Source organism: Lissotriton helveticus, chromosome 10, assembly GCF_964261635.1.
Source record: "Lissotriton helveticus chromosome 10, aLisHel1.1, whole genome shotgun sequence".
Classification (NCBI taxonomy): Eukaryota; Metazoa; Chordata; class Amphibia; order Caudata; family Salamandridae; genus Lissotriton; species Lissotriton helveticus.
Genome location: NC_136071.1, coordinates 614,567,619 through 614,589,813, shown reverse-complemented (window position 1 = coordinate 614,589,813; position 22,195 = coordinate 614,567,619). Strand labels below are relative to the sequence as shown.

The window sequence follows — 22,195 nt, the reverse complement described above, 5'->3', positions numbered from 1 at the left end:
ATTGCAATGAATGTGACAGTTTATTATAAACGTTGGTTTCACTGACAATTAAAAGCACCAGCGAAATACTCTGAAGGCTCTTTATTTTATATGCTAACATATGATGACATCATGAGAATAGGCCAGTCGGGTTATAAGTGTGACTAATTTCAAGTGATAGCGTGGCAATTCACTGTAAAATTCTGCAATAGTATGTCGCCACTAAGCACCGCAGCCACCGCCCATCCACAATAGCCCCTCTCGCGCCCTCAGTTCATTGGCAAATTCAGTCAATTGCTTAAAAGAAAAGAATATTCTTCTGGGAATTAAAGTAAAGCGTTGTCTTGGAAATAATATCAATCTGCTGCAGACGTTCCTATAAATGTCCTTTTGTTAGGGATACAATTGTATTCCACGGGTCTTAAAATAAAGCGAGTAATATCCTGACGCTGCAGAGGTTCCTATAAATGTCCTTTTGTTAGGGATACAATTATGTTCCACGGGTCTTAAAATAAAGCGAGTAATATCCTGACGTGGCAGTTAGGGCGAGTGATGTCCCGAACACCTCACTGGTGCATTCAGACATCACATCGCCTTTATCGCTAGGCCTATGCTCGGGATAGAGGGGGTGCAAAAGAGAGAGGAGGCTGCAGTGAGGAAGGATCAAAGGCTATATAAACAGCAAAAAGGGGGGTGGGGTGGATGGATAAAGAGAGAAAGGAGAGGGATAGAGAGAGGGCTCGCGAGAAGGGGGAGAGAGATAGAGAGAGAGAGGAGAGGAATAAAGAGGGATAAAAAGAGGGGCAGAGAGCAAAAGGGGAAGGGGAGAGGGATCAAGACATAGGAGAGGGATATAGAGAGAGGAGTGGAATAAAGAGAGGGATAAAAAGAGGGTGCGAGAGCAAAAGGGGGAGAGGGATATAGACAGAGTAGAGGGATAGAGAGAGGGCGTGTGAGAGGGGGAGAGGAATATAAATAGTCAATGTGAAAGTAGAGGGATAAGAAGAGACAGAGGATAGGAGAGGAATAACAAGAGTCAGAGAAGAGGGACAAAAGGACAGAGAAGAGAGGGATAGGGCAAGAGAGCTTGCAAGGGGGGAGAGGGATAGAGAGCGCTTGAGAGAGGAGAGGGATAAAAGTATAGAGAGGAGAGGTATAGAGAGAGCGTGAGAGAGGGATAAAGAGAGAGCGATAGAGAGCGGGGTAAAAAGATGGAGAGAGCGAGTGGGATCAAAAGTCACAGAGAGATATATATTATAGGACCGAAAATTCTACTGATCGCAACCACCTGTCAGGGTTGGTGCATGTACTGGGAGCATGTCCCACTATAAAAATGTAAACCGCTCTGCATTGTGATCACGCACAGAGGAAAGCTTGCATTCTGAGATATAGTTGCCATAGTAGTTTATTTAAAAGTGTATTCAAAAGACTGACGTGTTTCTACCCGAACAGTGTTTGTGGTGTTATTTCTGATATTTATATGTGTTGTTTGTCTTCATTGCTTAATTTTGCTCTCAAGAAAGTGTCTCTCATAGTCGTTGAAATGTCACTCATAATTACACTAAAATTGTGGAAATGTTACACATGGCAACCTGAAACCTTGGCAGCTATACCCCCAGCATTCTGCCAGTATATCATACTTTAAATAATGTTCGCTTATATATAGGCTACCTCAATATTCTGAACATACGTTTATAGAGGCAAGAAGAAATATCTGCACCCCCTTGACACTTTCTTTTGCACAGACAAAATGGGCATCATTTGAGTAAACCGTTTTTTTATTTATTTTGCTGCTGAGCTTGTTATTGTTTTGCCGGTCACTTAACCCCTTGGGCGCGGCCGTAATTTCACTGCGGTGCTGTGAAATTCCACGTGTGCGCAGATCGGATTTTTCCCGGCCAAACGCACACGCTCACCGCGGCGTCAGACTGCTGGGGGCCATCCGACGCTTTCAAGGGGGTAACTCCTTAAACGCGGCGCAAATTCCGCCGCGTTGCGGGAGTTTTATTGAGTGGGCAGGGCCGCATCGGCCAATGGACATGCGCAGCACTACTGAAGTAGTGCTCGCAGCGGCCGTTGGCCGACGCGCGCATGCAAGGGGTTAAATATTTGCGCCTTTGTGCACAAACTAAAGAGGCATACTTTGTCGAGACTGGTTTAATGTTCATGCTGCTAACGTTGAAATATTTGCACCTTAATGCACAAATAAAAGGGGCATTGTTTGACTGGATGTGTTTGATGTTTATGCTGTTAAATTGTTATACTTTACCAGGCACTTTGCAATATTTATGCCTTCATGAACAGACAGAAGGGAAATTAGTCTGACTTAATAGGTTTGATTTATGTATGCTGCTGCTTGCTGTACTTGTTATTGTTTTACCAGTCACTTTGAAATATTTGCATCTTCATGCACAAACCAATAGGGCATTGGTTGACTAAAGTGGTTTGATTTTTGTATGCTATTGCCTGCTGTACTTGTTAGCGTTTTGAAGTCACTTTGAAATATTTGAGCCTTCAAAAAGGGAATTGTTAGTTTAAACTGGTTTGATTATTGTATGGTGCTGTAGTTGTTGTTTACCAGTTGCTTTGAAATATGTTCCTTTATGCACACACCAAACTGGGAATTGTTTGACTAACCTGGCTTCATTTTTGCATACTGCTGGACTTGTTTTTACTGTGCACTTTGAAAGTATTTTCACCTTAATGCAAGAAGAAATTTTGATTGTTTTACAAAACATTCTTGATTTTTGTATATTACTGAACTGGTGATTGCTTTATTATGTATTTTGAAAGTATTTACACTTTTGCTTTACCAGCTACAGTTTGCATAGATTGTCATTAGGTACTTGCTGATATGGTTTGTTTTTATTCTACATGCAGTGTTATTTATGGTGTTGCTTGCACTTGTCTGTAATATGTGTGCCTTAAATCTTTTATTTGAAAAAAACAAATGCAAAAACTACAGTTGATGGACAGACTGTAGAACAATGTCATACATTAACTCCAGTACAGAGATCTGGGCCTAAATCTTAAATCTTGTATTTAGCATTGTTTACACTACAGAAATGATACATTAAAACAGACAAAACATCTGCATCAACGTCATGAAGCATCCAAACAGTTTTATTCCTCAGTCTTGTTTGCCTGCCTGTTTTGCAATGCTTACTAATAAAAACATTATGGTCGAAATTGGAATTGCTTACTCAATTCACGTTATTATCAGGCACAACCATTGACCGTCACAAGTGTGTGGAATGCATATAATTCACCAATCTATTTCTCTGGACTTTCGCAGGACACAGTTATATCTCGTGTACTTCTCATGTATATTGTCAGTCGAGCTTTTATAGAATTGCAGGATTGGGTTTGTCTTTCAATGTTTCAAGTTATTGTCCATTAATGTCAATTCTATTTCAGACCCTTCATAGTTGTTCTTTGTTCTTCAGCCATAGGCAGTTCCTGAGACAATAGGATCGCTCCTTGGCATTGTTGTGATTGCTGCCTCAGTTAAATAATCTGCTTTTGTCTGTATTGTGACGAATGGCTTCCATGGGGAAGGGCATCTGATGTGACTGCTCCACTACAACTGAGAAAACGAAGCCTAATAACTCTGCGAGAAGGAGACGAAACAGGCGCAACAACGGAGATCTGAACATCGGGAAGGTCGCAAGCTGATGGGGGGGATCCCCTAGTTTGATTTCTGAAGCCGAGAAACTGAAGAAATTTCAAGAGCAAAGGCGAGCACAGGGGGAAAAAGATCAGGGCAAAAATGGGGGCGCCAAGATCAGCAATGAACCGAATCTGAGCGCCGGCAGAACTAGAGACGTGACACAAGCTACAAGCCTCACATGCAGGTTAGTACCGCAGCGATAATCCGCCCCCAATAGCAGTCAAGCAGGCTAGAGTGCGAGCACACATCCAGTGGGGGGAAGATAGGGGCTGGCAACTACGACGGCGGAGATACATTGCAGAGCGTAGAACCACTGAAGCCTAGCCGCAACCCAGGGATCGCGGATATACCGTAAAAAAACGCAACTAGATGGGGAATGGGGATGGGGAACAGAGCGAAACCATAAGACCCTCCGCAGCATGGAGGAAAATTAAGAATAAACATCTAATGCCAGCGGAAGGATTACGATACAAAACTGACACTAAGGGTGCCAGAGGGGACAAAATGGCGACGATGCACACATAGCCCATTCAAGAAGATGGGAAACCGAAACGGAATGCAATCAAACAGCAGAGCTCCCAAAATGGCTGCCGCAAGTTTTTGAGTCCAGCAAGGCAAACCTGGAGGTGAATACAGAGGTGTGGTTGACAGGAAAAGTAGCGCCCAGTAACAAGAGGAAAGCGCGGTGTGTACAGCACTGTGAGGGCTGCAAGCTCCGGGAGTTATCGCGGCAGCGAGGGATCGCAAGGCGGAACAGTACTGGCCACGACGGAGATGCACAGCAGCATCTGACTGGACGCTTCATCTGGGGTCATATAGCTGTGGTGGGAACACGCAGTGAACCACTATTGCAGCCGAGTGGCGGTGAATCTTTGCAAACAGGCGACTGCATGGTACAACTGACTGTTATGCATACAAACCACGGGCAGCGACGCTGGGGACACGCATATCCTTGGTCAGAACCTGGGAGCTTACTGAGAGGGCTTGTGCTGACATCTAAGCGCTGTGAAAGTTATGTAGGCCACACATGGGAGACCGGACGGGTGAGAGATACTTTGCATAGCACTTGCACTCCTACTGCCGTTTAGAGACTGCGCCAGCAACGCAACCAACGCTGAACTATCCCCCACACTGGGGTTGGTGCGTGGGCAGTGAAGCGGTGTGCATACAGAGCAGGTGCCGCCGAGGAGATGGGTCCCTGATGGTATACACCCGTTACAACGGATCTTTTACTCCGCAGACCCATTACAACGCGACCATTACTCCGCATACCATTACAACGCATTGCGCTGGGGGGCGCTCTAGGATAGGGGATAAGTATAATTTACTATCCAACACCTTCCCTAGGGTCCACGGGGACTGGAGTTAGAATAGTAAATTATACTTACCACTATCCAGCGCCCCAAGGCGCTATGCGTTGTAACGGTATGCGGAGTAAAAGTCGCGTTGTAATGGTCTGCGGAGTAAAAGTATGCGTTATAACGTCATACATCCGTCCCTGATCGGTGAAGTTTAAGGAGGCCAGCGGAGAGGGGAAAGACCGGCGATCCCCGTGAAAACATCAAGACGGGCACTGTGAGCTGTTGAGCGGAACGGGGAGCGCAACAGCCGTCCAACATGGAACTTAGTTCGAGGGATTAGCGCTGGGCCCCCCTCACACTGCCGAGAGACTTAGCCAATGGGTTGTGAACCAGCGACAGAGAAGGTGCATGGCATGACTTGGAACCTGGCAGTAAGCATGTAAAGGGGCCAACACGAATACAGTGGCCAAGCCTATAAAACAGTGGTATGCAGTGTTTTCAGAGCCTACAGGGACACGAGAGACAACAAAGCTGCTATGTAGACACCCCACACAGTGATTGCTCCTGAAATACTGCCTGTACCTGCCTAAAATGACGGCCGCAACAAACCCTCCTGCGTCTCTCCTGACCTTATCTCCCTCCTCCCCCCTACCCCTCCCCGCTCTACTCTTCTCCACTTTCCTGCTACTGACCTTTGCCCTCACCTGTCCTGGCCCTTAGTCCCCACCCTGTTTATTTGTGAACTTTCCCTCATAAATTGAGACCTAGCTATTTTGTCTGATGCCCGATGGAGCTACCTGGTTTAGCTATAGGGGAGACAGGTCGGGGATTCCCTCCTTGGACGTCACCTACCCAGTCGGACTTTAGACAGACTTCCTTTCGTCTTTCCTGTTGTCTCCTCCCGTATCCTCCCTCTATTTATGTCTCTCCTTCTCTCCTCTCTCAATGTATTGAAACTGAACTATTTTGTCTGATGCCCAATGGAGCTACCTGGTTTAGCTATAGGGGAGACAGGCCGAGGATTCCCTCCTTGGACGTCACCTACCCAGTCAGTCTTTAGACAGACTTCCTTTCGTCTCACTTTCGTCTCTTCCCTCATCCTCCCTTTCTCACCTCCCCTGCCCCATCCACTACTTTTCTCTCTCCTCTCCTAATTGTATTGCCTATTTTTTGATGTATTATGTAATTGTTGATCTTTTTCTGTTACATTGTTGATTCTCATGTAAAGCGCTCTGATACCTTCTGGTCTAGCCAGCGCTATATAAAACTCTTTAAATAAATAAAATAAAGAGTGTTTCCCACTTTCTCATCAGAACTTAGAGAGACAATATAGAGGCATTTCATTTAAATTTTGGATGTTTCAAATCAAAATCTACTAGATTTCTGAGTGGTAGGGCAAAGTGGTAGGTGGTGGGCCGGGCCGCCGCTGGGGGCTCCTCCATGTGCTTTGCAGGGGGGCCCCCTCAAGTTTCGTCACACCACTGGGCTGGAGGTCTTGTGGGATGTGTTTTGGCGCCTCAGTCAGTCATTCAGGGATAGAGAGGAATCAGACCCCGTCAAGGTGCCCAACCTTCTGTGTACATGTGACTGTGTTAAGACGAAAGGATTATTTATTTATAAAGTTTTATAGAGCGCGAACATGATCCAGAACGATATCAGAGCGCTTCACAATTAAGGATGGTCAGGCAGACCTCAAAAACAAAGGAAACAGTTATAAAGGTTACAACAAAGCAGTACAATAGTTGAAGAAACAATATATACACATATATATATATATATATATATATATATATATATATATGTATATGTATATGTGTATATATTTATTTATTTATTTATTTGGTTTTATATAGCGCTGGCTAGACCAGGAGGTATCAGAGCGCTTTACATGAGAATCAACAATGTAACAGAAAAAGATCAACAATTACATAATACATCAAAAAATAGGCAATACAATATAATCGGGAACTGGAAGGGGAAGAAAAGATTAGGTATGGGTATATAAAACCCCAGTACAAGGGATGAGGGTGTAAGTCCAGTATCTTCAAGCAAATGGAAAGAGCCAAATTACGCTAAGAACTTGCACATAAGGAATTGTTGTTCTTCCATTTTGAAGGCAACCGTGGAGGTCAGTCTGCAAATTTCAGGACGGGGAGAGTTCCAGATACGTGGAGCGGAGCCAGAGAAAGCTCTTTGACAAGTTCTCTTTTTTGCGAAATAACTGTGGTTTGAGAAGGAAGGTGTTAGCGCTTCTTGAGGGACTACCACCTTCAGATAGTTCTAGCTTTTGGCATTGATATTTGGGGGTTTTGAGATGGAGAGCTTTGTGAGTCAGGCAGGCGATCTTTAGCTGTATTCTTGCTTCAAAAGGCAACCAATTTAGAGATTTTAGAACTGAAGAAATGTGCGCAGATCTTTTTGTGCCCGTAGTCCGTCTGGCCGCCGCATTCAATACAGCCTTAAGGGGTGCCAAGGTATATTTCGGGAGGCCACATAGTGTAGCACTGCCATAGTCTAGCTTCGGCCAAACCAGCGCTTGAACCACCTGCTTGAAGTCAGCTTGTTGGAGGAAAGATTTGAGATTCCTTAGTAGTCTCATCTGGTGATTCACACCCTTACAGACATTACTAATGTGGTTCTTCAAGTTTAAATGTTTGTCCAGGGTGATTCAAAGCGGTTGGCTGAATCAATAATGACTGGGGCAGATGAAGGCAGTGAGATGGTTCAACCAGAGGTCTACCTTAGGGGTATGATTCGGAGGAGAAATTAGCAAGAATTCGGTTTTGGAAGTGTTGAGTAGGAGGTGGTTCTCCGTTAGCCAGTTTTGAGTGTCCATGAGGATAGTGTTGAGTGTTGTGAGATTGTCAGGGGAGGAGATTTTCAGGTAAAGTTGCGTGTCGTCTGCATACATGTGGAAGAGAATGTTCATTGAGTTAGTGCATTTGCAAGAGGTTCCATGAATAGGTTGAATAGTATGGGGGATAAAGCGGACCCTTGTGGGACACCCTTGGATACAGGCGTGGGCCCGGGATAGGGAGCGGTTCACCTTTATTCTTTGAGATCTGTGGTGGATGAAGGACAAGAACCATTGTAGCACCAGACCAGAGAAGCCCATCCTGTGTTCCAGGACTGATAATAGGTTGTCGTGATTTACAGTGTCAAATGCAGAGGAAAGGTCCAGGAGGATCAGGAGGCAGGATTCATTGTGGTCGAGCATTTTTAAAATGTCATTAAAACATGAATGGACACATTTTTCAAAGAGTTTGGCCAGAGTAGTCAGGGCTCGAAAAATCCAAAAAATGGTACTAGTCCTGCAGGACTAGTACCTTAAAATCTCTTCGACCTAACTCCAACCTACTTGACCTCTGTCTCTGAAAGCGGAGCAAATGTAACAAGATAACAAGATTTAAAGGCATCTTTATTGCTCATTACCTTTGTGAGCAATAACAGTGCCTTTAAATCTTGATATCTTGTCACATTTGCTCCGTTTTCACAGACAGAGGACAAAAGTTAGTTTGTCTTTCTACTCGTCAGAAAGGGCGAGTAGGACCTAAAAGCAGCTCGACCTCGTTAAATTTAGCTCGCATATGCGAGCGGTCGAGTGGATTTTTCGAGCCCAGCATTAGGTTTTTTTAAAATAGGAGAAACCTGAGCCGCTTTCAGGCAGTCAGGGATCATACCTTGAGACAGTGAGGCATTGACAATATTTTTCCAGGTTGGCATGATGACTTCCTTTATTTCCTTGAAAATGGCGGGTGGTAGCGGGTCGTTAAAGTGATTTAATGGGTTAATATTCTGAAGAATTTTTTTTTATATCTCTTTCACTAAAACGGGTGAAGGTGTCCCATGAGGCATTATTTTTGCTGCTCAGACTAGCTGGTACGGGCTGTTCAGAGGGTGGTCGGGTGAGCGCTGGTCAATGGGATGGTAACGAGGCCTTTTTAGATTCCAGTTCAATATTGATGAGTCTCGAATTTCTCAGAGAAAAACATAGCCTGTGTCGCAAGAGGGTGGCCTGTGTCTTGGGTCAGAACGAGTGAGTGCGTCACACGATTGTTGTTTAACATTTTCAAAAAGTTTTTGGGGGCGATTAGAGGCTTGGTTAAATTGAGATTTGAGGTGGTCTGTCTTGGCGCTCTTCATTTGTTTGTTATAGGAGCTTCTTACTGTTCTCATGACTTTTAGTTGATCCAAGGGAGGATTGGATTTCCAAGATCGTTCAGTTGCCCTTAGGTTGCGTCGTTCGGAGTTTAGGTTGTCATTAGACCATGGTTGGGAAATATTTGTTGTTGCATTTTTCTGTTGGATTGGTGCAAAGGAGTCCATGATACTTGAGATAGTAGAGTTCTAAAAGTCAGTAAGTGAGTTAACCTCTGACTTGACAACTTGGGCGGAAAGGGCAAGTTTACATTGGGTTGCTATTTCCGCTGTATTAATATGTCTAAATGCCCTTTTCCATATATTTAGCTTCTTTGATTGAGGCTTCCTCACTGACACCACCCGGTTAATGTAGAAGATGATGATGATGATGTGGTGGTCAGACCAGTCACAAGGGAAGATGTTTTCCAATGATATTGTGTTCATTTGGAGATGATGAGATCCAGGATTTCTCTTTTATTATGCGTTGGCCTGTCACAATATTGGGTCAATTTGTGATCATCTAAGAAGGATTTCAGGCATGTAACAGCTTTGTCATTGGGATTAGACCAGTGAAGGTTGAAGTCACCGAGGGAGATTTGGGGAACTGCAGAATCTGCATTACCGGAAAGGATTTCCAGTAATTGTTATGAAGGAGATTTGTTCCCTGGGTATGATAGAAAGTATGTAGTTTGCAAAACGGGATGTGGTATTATACTTAATCTGGATGTTGGTGGTTACGGGTGTGCAGGTTCTTGCCTCCAGTGCTATAAGATTGTGAACTAGGTTCTTGTTTCTTAAATGAAGTCCGTATGGGAGGCGCTGTGAGATATCCTGCACCCCCTTATTTTCCGGGTCCAATGGATTGATTTGTTAACCAGTGAATGATAGTCCTCTTGTTTGCCTTTCAACTGGACTTTAGGCACATACATTATAAAGATACTCTTGGTGGGACATTGGTCTTGAATCTGCCTTAGATTGTATTATTAAATATCAGCCAGCTTTGCTCTGATGTGACTTGTATCTCTATGTTCCATTGGGCGATGTGTTTGAATAGACATTAAGGGGACCGGGTTAATCATAGGCTTTGAGGTGGGGCGACTGCCTGTTGATGGAATATGATTTGGTGGGGAACTAATGGTTAGTTAACTTGTGTTTACTCTAGATTGCTCATTGTTCACAAGGAGCTTCACTTGGTTTGATAGCACTAGGATTCATGATTTTAGTGAACTAACTTCGTCCCTAAGTTCGGTAATGATCCTACAGGTATCACTCTCTTCTGTTGGGTGCTGTGCTTGGGGAACCACCCCACTCCCACCTGTTGCCTCATTCTCGATATTCATACGTACTACATCTGGACTAGGGGACAGAGTAGACCTCACTGTTTCTTCCTGCCTTCCCAATTTTTGTTCGCACCGGTCTTGAAGTAACGAAAATCGATTGGTTTATGGGATATTAGTGGTAGTATTGCTGTTAATCCTGCCATTTACTATGCTAGTGTCTACTCCTGCGGTGGAAGAGAGTAAAGCCCCTACCTCCCTGTCGTGCTCCGCTAGTGTGTATTGCATATTGGTATTATTATTATGCGACCTAGAACACAGTCATTAGCTGCGGATTTGCTAGCCATTTTGGCTTTGCTGGCTTTCCTACGACCCCCCCCCCATTGGTGTTATTCTCAATGGCTATCCTTTTCCCCATGTGAGCAAATATCTGTACCGTCGAAAGTAAATCTTCAGCCACTCTAAAACCAAAATACCAAGGAAAATAGCAAAATGATAATTATAAAAACTTTCTCGACGGCGCTGGCTTAATCATTAAGGTTTGCGGGTCAAATATTCAAATTAGTCGCAAAGTCAGTGCTTCTAAAACTCACATTTTCTAGAGATAGCAGTCCACAAATTCCACAGAGCCCCACTTAGTTCATGTGGATCGACGAGCCATAGGTGCTGGCCCTGCCCTGCCTCTTATTGGCAAGGACGGGCCCGCCCTTGGCCTAGACTTTGCCCGGTCGCCGCCCATACCACAGGGGGTGAGGCAGCGCTTTTTGCACGGTGGTGACCCCTCCACCTCGTTTGCGGTAGCGGGAAGGTGGAGCGTTGCGCCCTGGGACTTGTAGTCCTCCCCAGGGTGTTGTTGCGTGAAGGGTGGGAGGGTGTCAATGTGGCCAGCAACTGTGATCTTCCCACTCTGGGACAGCGTCCCACCAGAGTGTTTGCGCAAAGAAAGGTGTCTCCAGTACAAAACAGACAGGAACAGCGTCCCTCTATAGTTCTATGTGTTTCTACCTCAAGACCAGACTGGAATTGTCACGAGGGATTGGTACTAAGAGAGGCAGATGGCGAGACAGTCTGCTCTCCTTTCGCCTTGACCATTAAATAGGAGCGCAGGGAAGGAGTTATTTTAACACGCTTTATTTTTTATTTTTCATCCGTTTCTCCCAGCTATATTTTATGATGGCCGCACGGCTGGGTCTTTCTGGGAGTGGATGTGGTGGGGGGCTGTATCTCCTCCGTAATAGTTGCTTTCCCTTGGTTGCTAAACAGTATTGTTGAGGAGGGAAGGGTTATTGCAGAAAAGGGGATCCCTGGTTCTCACTTTTCCTAAATATGCCTATTTTAAGGGTGTATCTGTGGATCTAGAATGGATGGAGCAAGATCTGTTTGCCCCCCTCCAGTCCCTTTTTTATTGTCTTGCAGACCTATACAGTCAGAGGGGGGCCCCCTGTGTGCAACCCTTTCTCCAGTTCTTCTTAGTCGCTGGGCTCATGGGTACTCTGGGGCCAGCTTCACCGTTGGAGCCCTTGGTGGATTCCTGAGGTGAAAACCGCTGCCGAGAATGAAGAAAGCAGGCCCCCACAGACTCTCCGGCTACCACTGCCCGGGATGCCCCGGAAGCCAATCCTAGCTGTGGCACGTCGGCCTCTGGCGAACTGCGCTGCAGCCTTCTTCCATATGCCTGTTCCAGCTGCCAGAGCCACAGAGAATCCACCCCAGGGTGAAGAAGCAGTCATGCGACCCGCCACAGCGCGAGGAGAAGACAGACAACCAGGTGCGGGATGCCTTCGTCTGATGAGCGAGGTGAAGCGCAGTTAGCACAAGTATGCCGTAGAACAGCACGAGCTCACAACCAGCACTGCCTGTCTGCCGCTATGTTTTCCCTCTTACCCCTTCTTTAGGTCTTGCCTAGCTATCACGTAAGCGATGCTATGCAAGATATTAATTATGGGGCTTTTGAAAGTGCTCCCAAAGGCTGCAGGCGGATCGGGTACAGTGCATGTGCGCCGGGCGCTCGCACCATTTGTCAGCCTGCGTGATCACGTTCGCGGCCGCTTTGAGGTTCTCAGGGAGCCACGCGGCCACTGAGCACATCAAAGCAGCCGCGAAAGTGATCACCATTTGCCATCCGAAGGAGCAAGATCACACGGCTGGAAGGTGACAATGCACAATAAGAATAAATAGTGTTCTTACAGTAACTAAAGTGTGTGCTTCTTGCCCAGTTGCATGCTCAGGTCCTCCGTAACACCCTCTCCTGAAGTTTTATAGCGGTGCCAACGCTAATTTTACAGGGGGAAAGTCTGCGTAATTGATGGCATCTGTATTCTAAATATCTTAAGCTGTCAATATGAATAAAACACATCTACCGCCAATATTGACATTTCTGAAGGATTTTTTTTTTGCACAAATGGTAGCATTACGCATGTTTTGCATTCTTCGGTTTCACGGAGTGCAATAAGATGCCACTTTATGTTTGTGCATAATTTTTAAAGGATTTACATGGTTATTTTTTTACAGAAAATGTTTAACGTATTCAAAGATAAGAAAGCCATTTCTTCCACATTGAAAGTGCATAGTAAAATGTGTGCACGGTTGCCATGCTGCGAGCATTCATCACGCTAGTATTGCGCTTTTGCACATGCGAGGAATGTCGTGCTTATTTATATATTTACCGTGCCCTGCGTTGCTTGGAGTATATAAAATAGTATATAAAACAGAAGAGCTTTTCAAAATCACAACCAGGTACTTCAAGCTGGTCACATTACCACAGAAACGGACACACGACGGAGTTCTTTGTTTAATTTAGAGGGGGAGGGCATATTTTTACCAAGCTCTGTTGCACCACGCAGACCACCATACCACGAGTCAGGAGCATAACACAGGCCCCCGCTGCCACAAGTTGCCTTCTCTCCCCTTCTTACAGCTGCGTGCACCACACAACTCAGTATTTCCTAATTTTGTCAAACTGGTGCCTCTAACCCCCAGTGCAGATCACTCTTGCCCTTCATCTGTAGCTGTCGGCACTGCAACTCCATACACCCCCCCCCCCCCCCCAATGCCTAGGAACGCCCAGTGCACTCCAACCGACCTGCCCCCACTACGCTCTTCTTATCCGCAGAACACCTCCTCCTGGTTTTAAGGTAGCTTTCATATAGTGCAAAGTCCTAAACTAAGGACATTAGAGCTCTTTACATGAGCCCCAGATGACATGAAAGCATATTTTATTTTGAGACATGGAGCGATTATGCCGTTTACCCAGAATCACAAGATGTTGAGCGGAGCCGAGAGTCGAACATGATGTCCCAGTTCCAAAGTTGGCAGCTCTGCCCATTAGGCCATAATCCCTCGTTCAGTTGCTCCTCCTTTTATCTGGCTGGAAATGCTTACAAACCTTACAGAAATGGCAGATTTCAGACTACAAGCACACAGCCCCCCCCCCAGAGACACCCCCCCGAGAGACACCCCACACACACAACCACCCACACACAACCACCCACACACAACCACCCACACACAACCACCCACACACAACCACCCACACACAACCACCCACACACAACCACCACACACACAACCACCACACACACAACCACCACCACACACACAACCACCACCACACACAACCACCACACACACAACCACCACACACACAACCACCACACACAACACCACACACGCCCAACACCACACACGCCCAACACCACACACGCCCAACACCACACACGCCCAACACCACACACGCCCAACACCACACACGCCCAACACCACACACGCCCAACCACACACACGCCCAACCACACACACGCCCAACCACACACACGCCCAACCACACACACGCCCAACCACACACACGCCCAACCACACACACGCCCAACCACACACACGCCCAACCACACACACACACGCCCAACCACACACACACACGCCCAACCACACACACACACGCCCAACCACACACACACACGCCCAACCACACGCGCGCCCAACCACACGCGCGCAACCACACACACGCGCCCAACCACACACACGCGCCCAACCACACACACGCGCCCAACCACACACACGCGCCCAACCACACACACGCGCCCAACCACACACACGCGCCCAACCACACACACGCGCCCAACCACACACACGCGCCCAACCACACACACGCGCCCAACCACACACACGCGCCCAACCACACACACGCGCCCAACCACACACACGCGCCCAACCACACACACGCGCCCAACCACACACACGCGCCCAACCACACACACGCGCCCAACCACACACACGCGCCCAACCACACACACGCGCCCAACCACACACACGCGCCCAACCACACACACGCGCCCAACCACACACACGCGCCCAACCACACACACAAGCACACACAAGCACACACACACACACAAGCACACACACACACAAGCACACACACACAAGCACACACACACACAAGCACACACACACACAAGCACACACACACACAAGCACACACACACACAAGCACACACACACACAAGCACACACAACCACACACACAACCACACACACAACCACACACACAACCACACACACATAACCACACACATAACCACACACATACAACCACACACATACAACCACACACATACAACCACACACATACAACCACACACATACAACCACAAAACACAACCACACACATACAACCACACACATACAACCACACACCCAACCACACACACAAGCACACACACAAGCACACACACAAGCACACACACATACACAAACACAACACAAGCCCACACACCCAACCACACACCCAACCACACACCCAACCAACCACACACCCAACCAACCACACACCCAACCACACACCCAACCACACACCCAACCACACACCCAACCACACACCCAACCACACACCCAACCACACACCCAACCACACACCCAACCACACACCCAACCACACACCCAACCACACACACCCAACCACACACACCCAACCACACACACCCAACCACACACACCCAACCACACACACCCAACCACACACCCAACCACAAGCACACACACACTCAACCACAAACACACACACTCAACCACAAACACACACACTCAACCACAAACACACACACTCAACCACAAACACACACACTCACACTCAACCACAAACACACACACTCACACTCAACCACAAACACACACACTCACACTCAACCACAAACACACACACTCACACTCAACCACAAACACACACACTCAACCACAAACACACACACTCAACCACAAACACACACACTCAACCACAAACACAACACACACAAACACAACACACACACACACCCACACACACAACCACACAGTCAGTGCTCACACACAACCACACAGTCAGTGCTCACACACAACCACACAGTCAGTGCTCACACACAACCACACAGTCAGTGCGCACACACAACCACACAGTCAGTGCGCACACACAACCACACAGTCAGTGCACACACACAACCACACAGTCAGTGCACACTTTCAACAGGCACAGACACCATTAGTCGTCAGTGCATGCTTTCAACGGGCACAAACGCCACCAGCCGGCAGTGCACAATTTCTACAGGCACACACACCACCAGCCATCATTGCACACATCAATTGTGAACGCATCCACAATTAACTATTGTAGCAATCGCAGTATGGCACATTTTACTTTTAAACCTATTCATCTAAAGCGCAGCATGCCACCATTACTACAAAAATAAATACACTTTTTCTGGCCTACAATTTATAGACTTTTGTTGCAATTGGTGTTGCAATATTTAGCAATCCCAATAGCTCAAACTTAATTAATGCGAGACCTATTGCATTTTAAATGCCTGTTTTAGGAATGTTGCCACTTGTTCATGAAACACCATTATAACCTTTATTTGAAGCATTGATCTTTTAGCAATGTCTGAACGTTTATATATACCATTCCAGTGGCTTATAGTACATATTATGTGGGGTAAGGAAAAGATCTAGCTAGTTGTTAATGAACAGAGAGTCTTCTCTCAGGCTTGCTATCCTCCAGCCCCTGGGGGCCCAGAAAGTGAAATATGCGCTGAAGCAGTTTGAAGGAAAAACAGTAATACTGTTGTCCTTCATGTACACAAGCCACACTGTCAACATGGTTACATATTCATGGAATTCTCACGTTCTATGCCACATTGGATGTAAATTGGAGAAGCGTAGTTAACATCTCACACAAGATCTGGTGGTTTTTATTTCCGCTAGTCTTTTTTGTGGCTTTTTTTGAAAGACCTTCTGAATTTCAGATGGTTAAAGTGACATGCTGTAAAGTTAGCTGTTGAACATTTCGAGGACTTGAAATGTTAATTTATTAATAGAAGCAACCACTTAATTGGAGGAGCTCAGGCAGAAAGTGACATAGCGGGGGGATGTGTACAAGCATAGCGGTGGGGATAAGCAGGTTGCTCTATTTTTGTAGAAATACTGTATTGCTGGGACTCATGGGACTCGTTCTTTGTTAGTTAGTTTCCTCCTGAGTTGAAAGTAAAGAAAGACTAAGGGTAATACACATTCCTTGTTTTTAATACAGTACTGTATTTTACGCTAATAGTATAAAAGCTCGCCATTCTGCAACGTCTTAGTGACTGGGCGGTCTCTCAAATCATAGCATTCAAATTCTTAGCCGAGTGTCTTATTTCAGAGTAGGCTACGTTCTTGCTACATATCTAGAGTTCCATGGATATAATCATTGGTGCAAAATAAAGAACAGGAACATTAATGTCAATGGGGATTATCATCATTACCTGCACCAGGCTAATCTCAAACCGAGAAACAGATGTTGAAAAAATGTTCTTTTCTTCTTATGAGAGAATTGTTTGCATCTTAAAATACTCTGTTATATTTACCCATGGGCTGCTGATCAGATTTTATTTTTCGATCCTCTATTTTATGCTTGAGGTTGACGTTGCTGCCATCTTTGCCATTTTGTTAGTGTTACATAGTTTGATATGAAACTGGTACAAAACACCCATAAAATAACCTACAAAATGTAATTTACAAGGTAATGGCAAAATAGGAATACGTGGGGTTTATATGCTTTTGCACATCGCAACTTAGAATATTTGTGAATAATTGAAAGTCAGAAAATCATAGGAAATTGCAAATAGGGTAAATATAAAAAAATATTAAATCACTCAAATTGCAAATTGTAGAAAAATATTACATCGCTTGTGATGCTTTATGAATTCGTGCAAGTTGCACGAATTCATAAAGCATCACAAGCGATGTAATATTTTTCTACAATTTGCAATTTGAGTGATTTAATATTTTTTTATATTTACCCTATTTGCAATTTCCTATGATTTGGTGCAACACAGAGAGCTAGCCAAAACAGTTGGAAAGTGGCAAACTACAAAAACTTAATGGGACTCTAAATAGGGTTTGTGTTCAGGAAATGTATCTTTTGAGGCAATTCAGTGACTTTGAAAAGGATGGCACCCTGGTTTGTTGAAGGGCGAGCTGTGCAATCCAGAATGTTCATCATTAAATTGTGTTTGAAGATCAGAGAACGCTACTAGAGATGTGGGTGAAGTTTTTGACCATTTGATTTGGTTCCAATGATTTCTTGAATGAAAGGTGATAAATGAAGTCTGTAGGAAATAAATCCATAGGACGAAGTATGTTGTTTCTCAATCATGTTTAAAGATGCAGTCAATGAAAGAGGTCAGAAAAATTCTGGGACTTTTTTTAAGTCCCGCCCTTTTGTCCCGGGCCGCGCTGTGATTGGCTGGCCGGCCCGGGACCTGACTTTTCATTTATGCAGCAGCGAGAGCACCGCCTCTCACACGAGAATAGAAGAACACGGCCCAAAACTCATCAGCGCCACAGTTGGTGTAACACCTCAGTGTCCAGATGCACACAGAGTTTACACAGCTGACCGAAAGAAGATGCTATTAAAGTCTGCCTCGAGCTCGGTGCGATGCCATGCCCGGAATACCAAATGCGTGCTGTGCCTCTGAAGCAGCACCGCACGGCGGGAGCCTGGCGGGCCGAGGCAGGGGCGAGTAGTCACCATTGGTTAGAATAAAAGAAACAATTCCCGGAAAGTAGCACCGCCTCTCACACGAGAATAGAAGAACACGGCCCAAAACTCATCAGCGCCACAGTTGGTGTAACACCTCAGTGTCCAGATGCACACAGTTTTTACACAGCTGACCGAAAGAAGATGCTATTAAAGTGTGCCTCGAGCTCGGTGCGATGCCATGCCCGGAATACCAAATGCGTGCTGTGCCTCTGAAGCAGCACCGCACGGCGGGAGCCTGGCGGGCCGAGGCAGGGGCGAGTAGTCACCATTGGTTAGAATAAAAGAAACAATTCCCGGAAAGTAATGGCAATTAATTTAATAGGTGTTTTCCTTTCCAGAACATAAAACATATTTCCTATATTTTCACAGTTCCTCAACTGAAATAGAATGTTACCTTTTCAGGACTTGAGTTTTTACTCTCGATTGTACGTTTTTCACCCGCCTAACATACATCTGCCCCTGGGTTCCGCCATGAAGGCTTATTTTGCTGTTACCGAAAGGGCTTCCTTTATTCTTTGGAAACAGCCGTCTGCGCCGACCTTATTTCCGGAAAGCTGCTACATGCCCCATTCTAAGCGCTGACCTACAAGAGGATGCCAAAAAACACAACGTCTTGCGTCTGTCTGGCCATATGGTCAGAGAAACTCTATGATATAGTTCGGATATTGACAGACCCTTCCTTCCCTTGCTCTGAGAGAATTTTTTTGAACTCAGTCACTCAGCCTCGAGCATTCAGTCCTGGTGTCTGAGCCTTCCTAACTGCAGTTCATAGTTTCAGAATTAAAGTCAGGCTAAATAAGCTCTTCGTCTTTTATAAGATATGAAAAATGGTGACTCTTGTCAATGAATTATGATAATATTTGGTGAACTTTCGAGAGTATGAGACTGGCAGAGCATTATTTGCATCGCTAAGCAGATGACCTGACCTTTCTCTTGGAACGCAACATTTCTAGGCCATTAACACACAAATAAACTGCTTGCAGGTAGAACACTAATACTGACCATCCAGGCCAGACTTGTTTTTTAAGGTTAACATAATGAATATTCCAAATCTTTTTTCCAGAAATAAGCTGATGGAACGAGAACCGGTATGCAAATATAGGCTTTGTGATCGGATCATCTAATCTAAATGCCCTGCAAGGCGTGTTGAGCTTAGCTAATATTCCATGCTAATGTGGCATTTGCTGTTGAAATTTTTTTTAAACGTATTTATTGGGGTTTACATTGCAAACAATCATTGGTACTTGCATGACGTTTGCTTCTTTTAATTGGTAAGTAATTGTGTTAAAAAATCCTCCCTTTACGGAACCATTGAAAGAGAGGTCCAAGTGGGTATTTTTTGCTTTCTGAAATGTTCTCTAGCCCCCCATGTCAGGCAGGGTAGCTTCTGGTCCTATTTATTTTCTTTTACATACTGATACTTCCACCCTCAAACTTGCATTAGAAAATAAGAATACGAATGCAAAAAAGAGAAAAAAAATGACTGGCACTAAACATGACTAAGAAATTACAACTTGTGCTCTCCCGCCTTACCCTGTCTCTGCACATTACACCATGGCAGTTACTGCACATCGCCCTTTTCCGTATTAAGAATGCAACATGTAATGTAAATGTAAATGTGTTGGACTTGTAAAGCGCACAGCTGCCCGTAAGCGTCCCGGCGCTTGCTTAGGGAACCCGTCCTGGTATTCCCCTGTGAGAAACCCCGGCAGGGTGTCCACAAGGTGAAAGCCAGGCATCCCGCCGCGAGGGGCCGTAGTGGAGATTAAGCAAACTATTGCCCAGAGTCGCAGAGTGTGACCCCGTTAGTTGAATAGGCACCAGAGCGAGAATTGTCAAGTCAGTGGCATTTTGAGCCCGAGACTCGCCGAGGCGGGGAATCGAACCCTGGTCCACGGTCGATCTCAGCTTCCGGGTCTGCCGCCTCTAACCACTGAGCCACGCTTCTCCACAGTGCGCCTCTTGAAACACATCAGCCTGTGGTCCCCTCATTTGTACGATCCTGTGACCTTCAGCTGTACATCATCAAAAGCTTTCCAGGTGTCATATTACATAAAGTGCCCAGAGTTGTAATGGACATGTGTGCCCACTTTGTGCACCCCTGGGGCACTCTGGCATCACAGACAGTTGTGCAGCCCCTTTTATAATACAGATTGTTTGACGAGGCAAGCACTGCTCCTATCATGTCAAAGTTAAAACAGTTGTACTTTGACATAGACGTACTGGTGCAGCGTGACATTTGAATAGTGTTTAACAACACTGTTGGATGGCTATTTGTCACGATTGTTCACTTTTTTTTGTTAAATACTAGTGTCCGACCCCCTTTTCTAATTATACTTAATACTTGTGCTACTTTTTTGTATCTAATGTAATTTCGTTGCTGCTAGCCCATGTTCTCCATCCTCCGTAGGTTGTGCCTTTAGCAGACAGTGTTTGCTGCTTTACATATTCTGTTACAGCATTTTCAATTTGCCCTATACTGCGCTTCAAACATCGCTGTTAACCAATTTTCACTTAGTCAATGTATGCTGGTTTTTGTAAAACGTAATTTTTTGGGACTAACAGTTACCTTAACCCCTTTCCATGGCGCCCCACTGATAACAAATGCTCTTTTCATCCGGTTATAGCAGTTGTGTAAGGGTAAATGAGAAGAGTTAATATAACACCCAGGATAATGAGCTGCATGACTAAATACATTAAAGTTTCCTAAAGGCGAGACCGTTGCATTGTTTAGGGTTTTTGTGAGTTTGAAATGTGCAATTGACTGCATCCCCGGACTACTTTTTGGGTCAGTCTATGTCATGCAAAGATTTAGTAGTAATGTGGCTCTAGTTCTGCTAAGGGTCTATGTGTGCTAGGAAAGAACATGGTGCTGTTAATTATGAGGGGGTTTGAGAACAAATACGATATTGTGTATATCCATTGTAGATTTACATATTTTTGATTGCACAATTCACATATTTACATTTTAGGCACAGGGAAATTAAGAAATTTGCCCAGGATCTTCTTGTAATCTGGAGTGAACTTCATATCTGTGACAAACACGTAATCTAGAGTTGTGACAAAGTCATAGATTTTATGGTCTTGTCTCACTGCTCATCTGTTGTTGGGAACGTAGAACCGTAAAATGTGTGCCTCTTGGTGGCAGAACTTGTGCTGAATGTTTATTTTTCAAGATCTTAATGTGATGCAGATGTTTCAGACAGAATAAGGGCTGTCATGCGTGCCCGTGCGGAATGACTGTAAGCCGTTATGTGTCTGTAAGTATCTTTATGGTTAAGGTGATGAGATGTATGTTGTGAGCGACTGTCACGGATCGCGGTGGCTGGAGTGTTGTCTTGGGTGGGCAAGTGGCTGTTGTGGGGGCTAGCTGTTATTGTAGACTTGCATTGTGTGTAAATGTAAGTTCCGTAATAAATGTTTAAATATAATGTGTTCATGATTATTTCAAATGATCAAAGTTAGTGTTGCTTAGATTTCATATTGTCTGATTTTTCTGTACTTGAATGTCCGATTGGACCTTTTTGAAAGTAAAATAGACCTTTCATCATAGTTTGGGGTACAACTTTGCAAATCATTAGACTTAAAAAAAACTTTTTTTTAAACCATGTACTTTCTAAAATGTTTTTCGTGTTCCCTGGAAATATTCAATGGTGCAAAAGAACACGTAAATTAATGCCAATGGGGATAAATCATCATTATCTGCTCCAGGCTAATCTCAAACCAAGAGACAGAGGTTGAAAAAATGTTCTTTTCTTCTTTTGGGAGAATTGTTTGC

The 22,195-nt window shown here is 45.1% G+C and overlaps 1 protein-coding gene across 1 annotated transcript in view; it reads left to right on the top strand.

Moving 5' to 3' along the window:
* Nucleotides 1–22,195, top strand: part of RMI2 (RecQ mediated genome instability 2) — a 71,944-nt gene that overhangs the window by 11,842 nt on the left and 37,907 nt on the right. The gene's annotated exons all lie outside the window — the stretch shown is intronic.